Here is a 10,559-nt window from a genome sequence, read left to right on the forward strand (position 1 = left end):
TTAATATAGGGTGGACCTGCATGCCCGGCCCCGGTCGTTCACACGTAATGTAAATGGTACCAGGAAACGAAAACGTATTTATTATGATAAAAAAAATTGGCTGAAGGCTTAACTTGGTTAAGCCTGGAAGATTGCGAAAGCAATCTTGGCTTAAGCAACCCTTGGCTGCGCCTTGGTTCGGCTGATGGTGTGGACATGGTTGCCCTTTGTGAAACTTATGGCTATACATCATCCGACATAGCGCAAGGCAGCGCGCCAACCACTCCGAGGAGCCGAGCTGTAGCCCCATTTATCTTCCTAGCGTGACGTCACACCAGCGAGCGCTCTCACTCGGTAGCGCCGCAGCAGCGGCGCGCAAGGCTTCGCCTCCACCATCGATGCCGCGAGCTGGGGCCCCAACTCTTGGTCTGGCGTGACGTCACATGGTCACGTGACGCGCAGCTGTGTAAGGAGGCGCCACGACCACCGATGGGTCGAAAGTACGAGCAGTATGCCTTTCGCAATAAAATAAGGCCGAAAATAAGGTCACTAGGCCGAATTTGCCTTCCATGGCAATGTTAGCTTCGCATTTTCGAGTTATAATTTGCGCCCATCGTTTTCCGCTGCGGACACCCGAATTTGAGCGCCGCGCAACGCCATTGAAGACGCTGTACACGAAAGACCCAGGCACTGGAAGCTGCTGCAATAATTATTGCTTAGGACGTTTGGCATCGATGGCGTTGCGCAGGCTGGCGAACAACGTGACGTGATGGCTGGCGACGCCGCACGATTTGACAGCGGGTTGCCCAATTGAAATTTTGTGATCACTTGACATCTGACAGCGCTTAGTATGCCCGCACCCCATAGACTGGCGTCAGCTAGACATGCCTAGTTTGGCCCTGTTGTTCCTATAAGGTTACTAGATTCCACACGCATGTTAACAGCCATGGTTCAGTTATCCAGTCTGAACATGATTACTCTTTGTACCTCCATAATACGGCTAGTGCTGAAGGGCATCGTGTGTTCTAGATGCGCTTTGCCACAATTCGGATTTCTGTGAGACGGAGGAGACGAATCCTTCACCTCGCTCTCATACAAGTCACCATCCAGAAACGCGTTCACTTTTTTTTGTTGCAGGACACAGCTTTGCTCATTTACAAACTGATATTGCTCCCGTTGAAACAATAGTAGAAAATGTACATCGCGATAATAAAGAGCACCATGTAGCAAACGAAGGCTCTTTATTATAACCACCCTGATGCGGTATTAGTATTTATTCGTGAAAGTCAACATGTCATCCTCGTCATTGCATCGTCATCGCACAATTGTCGTTATCTATTTTTTCCATACCGTCGTAGGAATGTCGTCGCGGTAGTGCCATCGTCACAATCTCAATTTAGCATCCGATTCTCATCGCGTCGTTGTCGCCATACCACTGTCCTCATGCTATCGTCGCCAAGCTGGCGTTTCGCCATCGTTATCGCATCAGTTTTGTCATCCCAGTGCCATCGTGTTGCATCAAACCACCTTCGTGTATGCCCCATCGACATCATTCCGTGTTTCTCATTCTATCGTAATGATGCTGTAGGCATTCAATTGTGATTATACTCCAGTTATCATGCCATCGTCGCCATTGCGTCGTCACACAGACGCAATTCTGTATCAGTTGTCATACTGTCGTCGTCATTGCCTATGTAACGTGCAATCGGCGTCATTCCCGCTGTTTTATCCGGCTGACGTTACATATTAGTCTGCACACCATCGCCATTACACAGTCATTGTCTTGTCTTTGTATTGATGCTGTCGTCACCATGTTTACGTCGTTATACCGTGTTTATTGTTTAAGTATTGACATCTCGTTGTCGTCACATCTGTCGTCACTAATTGCCTTTGTCGTTCCATCGATACCTTTCCGTTATGACCATCAAATAATCACTGCACCGGCGTCATACAGTCGTCGTCAGATATCCGTGCTCATGGGCGAGCTTGGCAGGTTAGTGCCATAGTAAACTGGAATGATATTGGAGTATTTGGCATGCAGCCGAAACAACGAGAGTCTCAAACATGCCACTACACGTGTTAAATAAACGTGAGATCAGTTATACGGTCTGTAGCTGCATTGGTCTATTGCTATTCGCATCACCGTTGACAGTTATCTTGGGATGAGTTCTGCCGGAAGTTTTTGTACAAACCGGTCGTTTGTGAGAATAGCGCTCCACCCGGACTGATCCCATACAGTGTAGACCGTGGCTCTCTCTCTCTCTGATGGAGCCGAGTTGATATGTGCCATGTTCTTCGGAAGACTATTCATTAAATCGCAGTCAAGAACTGCAAAAGGAGGAGAGGAGGCGGGAAAAGGGCGCTGCACACCTAGCAGTGCGGCCATCAAGAAGCTCTCTAGACTGGAGGCAGGTGTAAGATACGAGTTTAAGAGCAATAAGCAATGGGTTAGAGCTTGAGACTGCTCTGCTGGTGCACAGAGATTGAATTCACTAGGTGCTAGCAACATTCAGCAAACACCGTCAGCAAAGTAAATTCGGGGACTAAGGTTCGCTTTAGTAAATAGGTAATTAAATAGACAATCAAACTCAAACTCCCAGGAAACGATGACTGTTTATTTGTCAGCTGAACACAGCAGTGAATACAATTGATTGCGTGTTATTGCAGCATTTTAGTGGGAAGAGCAGCTATAAGCTAGAAGTGGGTGGAACGTGTCAGTCTGCACGCGATAATTTTTCACGATTATACTACAACATGATCGAAGTTGCTCTGTGGAACGGTAAATAAAGAAAGGGTCTTAGCCTTCCAACAACGCCACGTCGTCCTTGCGCAGAGATGAACCTTTATAGCCTAGACAATGGCCGTACCCGTCCACGCCTGAGAGCACTCAGCGAGCAGCAAGTAATGGGGCGCCGTAGAAGGAAAGAACTTCGACGTGGCTAAGTATAAGGACAGCAATGGTTGTCAGAAGGTTACTGCCGGCTCGTGGTAACAGTGTGGTACAACTACAGAAAAAAAAATAAAGCACCAATGACTTCACTATATTCCTGTTTACCGATATAGAATTAAATGACCCAAAGCGTCAACATATTTTCGCAGTTAATTTAATTATCTCACAGAACTGCTTCAGTGCAGAAACTGAAATTGTAAGAAAAACGTAGGAGGTCATGCCGTCACGAGAAAACACAATGAGTTTACAGACAAAGCTGTGTTTGTCAATAGATGAATTTTCTTCGTGTATGTGCCAATCTGCGCTTATCGAAAGCAAAGTAACTAAACGCTTTTTTATTAGAACTGCTAAAGTATGCTCGGTGATTAGTGAGCTGTAACGAAACACCCAAATAACATCCTGCGTTGTAAAGTCTTTAGGAGTTTGTTATTCTGACGTTCAGTGCTTTTCTACGCAGTCGCATAGTCCATCCAACGCGTCGTCCTGGGTGCTGCTTTGCGGCCCCTCGAACGTGTTAGCCGGTACACAATGAACAATGCCTTCAAAGGACACCTGTGATGCGTCAGCCGCAGTGTGGCTGAAACGGGGCAAGTGGCCTGCGCTCCTCTGAATATCATGAACCCTGAAAGACGAGCTGCAAATAGGTAGATACTGAAGAAGTGGGTCACCACAAAAAGATATTGGCAAGCATTGCTGGCGCATATATTGATCGACTTTTTATTCCAATAACAATTATCTGGATACATGGATATACAGGGGGAATATTTTTCATGACTCTGGTGTTCCGGATGGAAACTTAAGTAACTAAAAGCACAGATTAATTAATTATGGGGCTTTACATGCCAAAACCACTTTCTGATTATGAGGCATGCCGTAGTGGGGGACTCCGAAAATTTCGACCACCTGGGGTTCTTTAACGTGCACCTAAATCTAAGCACACGGGTGTTTTCGCATTTCGCCCCCATCGAAATGCGGCCGCCGTGGCCGGGATTCGATCCCGCGACCTCGTGCTCAGCAGCCTAACACCATAGCCACTGAGCAACCGCGGCGGGTCTAAAAGCACAGAATCCAAATGTTCTAACCCATAGACCATGGACGCTTGCCTCGACCGGCGGTATAGAACATCCTCAAGAATTTGTATCACGGGCAAATGCGCATCACGGGCAAATGAGCATCACGGGCAAATTTCCCCGAATTTTATTAAATAAGAACAGAAAAGTAAGTGTGTTGCTACGCTGGGCGGCGGGGTTGTGAATGGAGTGAATGGATGTTAAACACTAAATTTAGGTGTTTGAAACGCAGTTGGAGTAGAGTCAGTAGGGCGTGTACTGGAGGAACAAGGTGAATCATAGTAAAATCTCTGCTTATTTTTATTTATAAAACACGTTTGAGAGGCTCCCTGGAGTACACTGAAAAGTTTATTACTAGAGTAGCATATGCGCTTTTGTATGTTGACCACTCCAAACAAAATTGCTCTATTACTACAAGGCAATTGCCACGTCGAAAATAATTTAACGGTAATGCTTTATAACATACTTGTGAGTTGCGAACACGATACATATATTAGTATTCTCCAGTGCCAATGTTCCAATCTTTCTTTAAAGTTTAGTTTTTTTTTTTTTGCTCTGATAGATGGGAAATAAAGTATGGCGGCCATGGAATCCTGATACGAGAGATCCAGATAAAACGTTGCTGCTATAAAAAAATGACACCGTCTGAGACAGCGCAGCAATGCCTTTTCTTAGACTAATTAGTCAGACAAATTCTTAGAAGTATCGCGGCGCGAAAAGGCGAGAAAAAAGAAACGCGTTCGCTATGATGGCGCCGACTGCCAGAGGAATTTATTCGTCGACCGAAAAAGGTGTTTTAGAACCACAATCATTAGCAAACTTGATGCCGACATAGCAAGACTAGGAAAGAGGTTAACGCTTCCCGGCACATTATACATTAAAAAGTTGGCAACTGAGTATCCAAAGCGACACTTTTATATCAGGCAAAGAGAAAAGCTTTTTTTTTCACACATATCGATGCTTCTTGTCTAAAGCAAAAGGCCTTAATCACTTCTCTTTACGTTTTAGCAAGGCAGATTGGCATCGAACCTCGTATGCAATAACATAGGGTAGCACAGGAAGCTGTTCACTGCGCCACTGTGTGGCTACCCACTGCCTATTTTCACTTGAGTGCTTGTTTCTATCTCGCAATGTATACTGCAGGTAGCTTGGCACCCGTTTCAGTAGCATGTGGTTTTGCCTGCCTTTTTGCTGCATTACTCACTGAAACGCATCAGTTACCCATGAGGCTGGAAGCAGAGCATAGAGCTCTGTATCATATTGAGCGTCTGCACCGCGCATCGAATAATCAATCGCTCATTGATAGTCTCATTCACCGCCCCGTTATCTCGCGTGGGAAAAATGGCGCAATATTTATGAATATCACTGACATTTCTAAATATGCTGCTTAAGATACGCCTCCGCCTCCAAAAAATATCACGAAACACGCATTCCCCATTTACCTCACGATCCCTGACACGCGCAACAAGTCGGATATGCCTGTTTCGGCAATCTTCCAATTGGGTCAGTCTCACATGTTCGAAAAGTTGCCAGATTATTTTCTAGTATTCACAGATGCATCTGTACACAGCGACGGTCAAGGCGCCTCTGCAGCTTTTTCCTGCCCTTCAACTCATGTACGGCGTATCTTTCAAATGCCTCATCCAACTACGTCAACAACTGCGGAGCGGAGCAAGCAGCGATTAATGTTGCACTGAAATACGTGCAACATGAGTTAAGTACATCGAAGATTGCTAACTTTACGGACTCCCGTGCTACCATTAGCAGGTCACAACGCTGTGAGATTGATTGTCCACTTGTGCGCAACATTACTGACTCTGCGAGGAAAATGTCATCACGTGGGGTATCTCTCGTTGCTCAGTGGATTCCTTCACACGTAGGAATTGCAAGAAATGAAGAGGCTGATCGGCTCGCTCATACTTGCGCTCATAACAACTGTGACTGCCGAAAAATTTTGTGCAAGCTTGATGATGCTCGTCTGCTGATTCGTCGCCACCTACTCAAGCAGCATCCAGACCAGCACGTCGCATATGGAACGTTCCCGCCCCGTGTTCGCGGTCGAGGCCTGCCTCGTCACGCTACAGCACAACTACTCAAGCTGAGGGTTGGCTGCGTGAACGTGCACGAACGTTTATACAGAAAAGGACGTGTGGCAATTTCATTGTGCACGTCTTGTGGCTACTGCGAGGCACTTCAGCATCTTATATCTAAGTGTCCTGCTTTCAGTGCGCCGCGCATGTCGCTAGTGAGAAACTATCATCTCCTTGGTCTGCTGTCTATGACACTCGATGAATGTTTATACGCCAGTGGTTGTGTGTCTAAACGTGATCAGGATCATCGTGCTCTACTTATTTTTCTAGGGTTACCAAATTTAGGTTCACGTTTATAGCGTTAAAACTATTCTATTCAACATTCTGTAGTTGCGTGACTTTCAGTGACCGGCCCTACTGTGTGTGATCTTTACTGTGTTCTACTTTAGCCTTTACATTTGTCCTGTTGCTCTTCCTTTCCTCTTTCGTCCGCTCCTTCCAATCTTCCATTTCTGTGTTGCTGTCACCTCCCTTCTGACGAGTAGGTAGGCGTTGTGCCGTTTCCGGTGGCATATGCCACCCTGCTCCTCGCTTTCCCTTTCCTGCTAATTGTGCATATGTATTCAAAACAAAAAATAATATTTTCATGCTATGAAGCTTTTACGAGAAGCCAAAGGATCTTGTGAGTAGCCTCCTGAACGCTCACTATTTTTGATTGCAACAGAATAATTTGTAGGGACCAAGTAGCACCTGAAAACATAACTCTAAATTATTTACAATTGGCCTACCTTGGGCGCAGATCTTCAAGGCGCATCTCAAGTAAGCCGCCATGCCCACTGGGTGATCATGTAAGTTGGAAACTGCCCAATACAAACACGTTTTTTAAGCTTCCTACCACCAGCGTTGCATTGCTCAGAACCATGGCATGTTTTATTAAATCGGTAATAAAAGAGCATCAACATTTTCTTGTTTCCTGCTCAGCTGACACTGCTGCCAATTAGAGATATCAGCTTTTTAAACGTAATTACGCCAAATTACAAGCTTTTGTAACAGAGGAAGCGGTTAACAGGAAGCCTCTAATTCAGTTACGAAACGGGTGTATACATTCTCTATACTTTCTGAAAGAGTTCCTTGTGATGCATTCATGCTCCTCTATAAAAAGGAAATATGATTCCCAAAGAACAATATTATTTGGCACAATCACCTGCTTCCGCTAAACCTCTCCTTATTCCCAAAGCAAAGTATTAAAGCTCTAGTAATCTAAATTTTCATTTACCAATACAGTGGAATTCCTATGGCCAATACTTATTGCGTTACCATGAAGCAAAAACATAAAAACTGATGACGCTGAAAGCGCAAATTACGAGCTGCTTTCCATCCAGTACAAGTATGTTTTATTGAATGTGCAACAATTCTGTTGAGCAACACATTGAATGAGCAACAATTTTGGAAGATGATAGCATGTTATTATTGACCATTTTGTGTGGCATGGTGATCGTTTTAATGCACAGTAGTTGTTTTACTTGCTGTTCTAATTGCAGCATTATGTTGACTTAGTCTTACGTAATATTGTGTTCGATTGTTTTCAATAAATATTCTTGTCGCTTGTATACAGAGTTATTTATTGTTTTTATTTACATAGCCTTCGATGTTTTTTATTACTTTATACTGTAACTGCAAAAATGTGCACGAACACGGGCCGACACTATTGCTAAATATTCGGCGAAAAACTCGGCCCGTATAATGTATGCAAACGTTATAGGAAATAATATAAAATGCACATCAGATAAAAATGTGCAAGTGGCAACACGGTAATTCACTTTCTGCCAGACAAATGCGTAAGAAGGTGCTACAACAGATAAAAGCTGGCCCGACAGTATGGCATCAAAGCATGTCAGCTGTTAGAGAACGGTTAGTGGGCATCATCATCATCAGCAGCAGCCTATTTATGTCCACTGCAGGACGAAGGCCTCTAACTGCAGTCTTCAATTCCCTCTCTCCGGCGCCAACCTATTCCAACTAGGAACAGTAAATTTCCCCATTTCGTCGGACCGCCTAGTCTTCTGCAGTCCTAGCTGTACTGCGCTTCGCTTCTCTTGGAACCCACTGTGTCACCATAATGGCCCAACGGTTATCTAATCTGCGCCTTACATGACCTGCCCAGCGCTATTTTTTCCCTTGATGTCTATAAGAATATCGTCTATACCCGTTTGCTCTCTGATCCAAGCCGCTCTCTTTCTGTATCTTAATGTTATGCCTAGCGTTAATCGTTCCATCGCTCTTTGCGCGATCCTTAACTTGTTCTCAAGCTTCTTTGTCAGTCTCCAAGTCTCTGCCCACTATGTCAGCACCGGTAAAATGTACTGATTGCATACTTTCCTTTTCAAAGATAATGTTGAGCTCTCAGTCAGGAGCTCACGATGTCTGCCGTATGCGATCCAACCCATTTTTATTCAAATGTGAATTTCCTTCTCATGGTCAGGGCTCCTTGTGACTAGTTAACCTAGGTAAACGTACTCCTTCACAGACTGTAGAGGCTGACTTGCGACCTCGCCTCGTTATTTATCATTATCTTTGTCTTCTGCATATTAATCTTCGACCCCACTCTTACACTCTCCCTGTTAAGGCCCTCAATCATTTGTTGTAACTCGTCCACAGTATTGCTGAATAGAACAACGTCATCGGCGGACCAAGGGTTGCTGAGGTATTTGCCGTCAATCCTCACTCCTAAACCTTGCCAGTTTAATAGCTTGAATACTACTTCCAAGCATGCAGTGAATAGCATTGGAGAGATTGTGTCTACTTTTCTGAACCCTTTTTATAGGTATATTCCTACTTTTCTTGTGTAGAATTCAGGCGGCTGTGGAATCTCTGTTATATCCCAGGGTATTTACGTAAGCGGTCTGTACTTCACTATGTAATGCCTTTATGACTGCTGGTATCTCTACTGAATCATGCTTTTTCGTAATGTATGAAAGCCATATAGAGGGGCTTATTGAACTCTGCGGACTTCTCAATAACCTGATTAATTACATGCATGTGATCCATTCTAGAGTATCGTTTCCTGATGCTAGATTGTTCCCTTGGTTGACTAAAGTCCACTGTTGCCCTTATTCTATTGCATATTTATTTCGGTAAATACCTTATATGATATTGGGAGTAACCTAATGGGCTTACAATTTTTCATTCTTTAACGTCTGCCTTTTTGTGGATTAGTATAAGGCTTGTATAAGGCTTGTATTCTTCCAGTTTTCAGGGGCCCTTGCAGTCGATAGACACTTCACATAGATAGCCGCCAGTTTGCCTAGCATTGCGCCTCCTCCATCTAAGGTTAAATCGACTGGTATTTCATCCTCTCCAGCCGCGTTTCCCCGTTTCATGCCTTGCAAGGCCCTTCTGACCTCACCTGTAGGTATAGGAGGTGTTTCTGTATACCGTTCGTTGTTGTTTCGAATACAGTACTCCTCAGCCCTCTGGACACTGTATAGGTCAGTATATAATCCTTCCGCTGCTTTTATTATACCTTCGAGATTGCTGATAATACAGGTGGGCATACAGTGCGAATACAGGTTGTGATGTGCGTTGCGAAGAGCAATCTCGGGCAGAGTCCTAGAGCTTTTTACGCTAGTAAAACCCAGGTCAACAGAACCGCTGCCGCATATGTCAAATATTACAGGTGTCCCTAAGTGTCAAATAGTACAGTAGCCATGGAGATGATAGAAAAATGTGGAACGCAGACGCTGTGGAAGAGCTAGCCAGAATTCTCCATCATCTTCTTTTACGCTGGTAAGACACCGAATGTCAATGCGTAAAAAATGGCGGTGGAGAGAAAGGTCAGAATAGCGCGCAGGAAGACTCTTGAAGCTAAACAATCATCACGATGTTGTGCACGTCCCATTACTAACACATCAATTGGTCTGCATAAAAAAAACGGCATGGTTCTTCAGGAGGTCAGAAAGGTCCACCAGATGGCAGCAGATAATACAATAAAACAATATTCATATCGCTGAAAATGCAGCAGCCAGGTCACCCACTCGTATCCTTGGGCCAAGAAAAAAAGCAGAGGGTACGTTATTAGTTCATGGGTAATCATAGGTGACCAAAGATGCACGTGTGGAAGGTTACCAAAGCCCACTCTAACGACCGGTCAATGCAGAGCGTGAGGCTTACTGGGCTCATGGGCGGGGACTTCCTTTTCAGTAAAACCTATTATCTAGCACCAGTAGAGATACTGGCGCTGTTTGTCGAACCCGCAACAGTGATGAGTGAGTTGGTTGATGTGGCTCAATCCCGAGGGTTGTGCAGCCTCAACAATCCAGCACGTGTCACATTAAAGATCACAAGTACACCTTGTCTACCTTTAATGTTAACTACCGCTCACTCGCTGTTCTTATACATATTAACGACACATAAGATACTTTTTTTATAGGTTGAGTGAGCGTTACGTGTATTTGACAATGTGCTTTCTCAGCGGACAGTCACAATGTCTTATTATTCTTCATTGCTTCGTGGTGCAAGCAACAGTACCTA

Source organism: Dermacentor albipictus, chromosome 10 (genome assembly GCF_038994185.2).
Source record: "Dermacentor albipictus isolate Rhodes 1998 colony chromosome 10, USDA_Dalb.pri_finalv2, whole genome shotgun sequence".
Lineage (NCBI taxonomy): Eukaryota > Metazoa > Arthropoda > Arachnida > Ixodida > Ixodidae > Dermacentor > Dermacentor albipictus.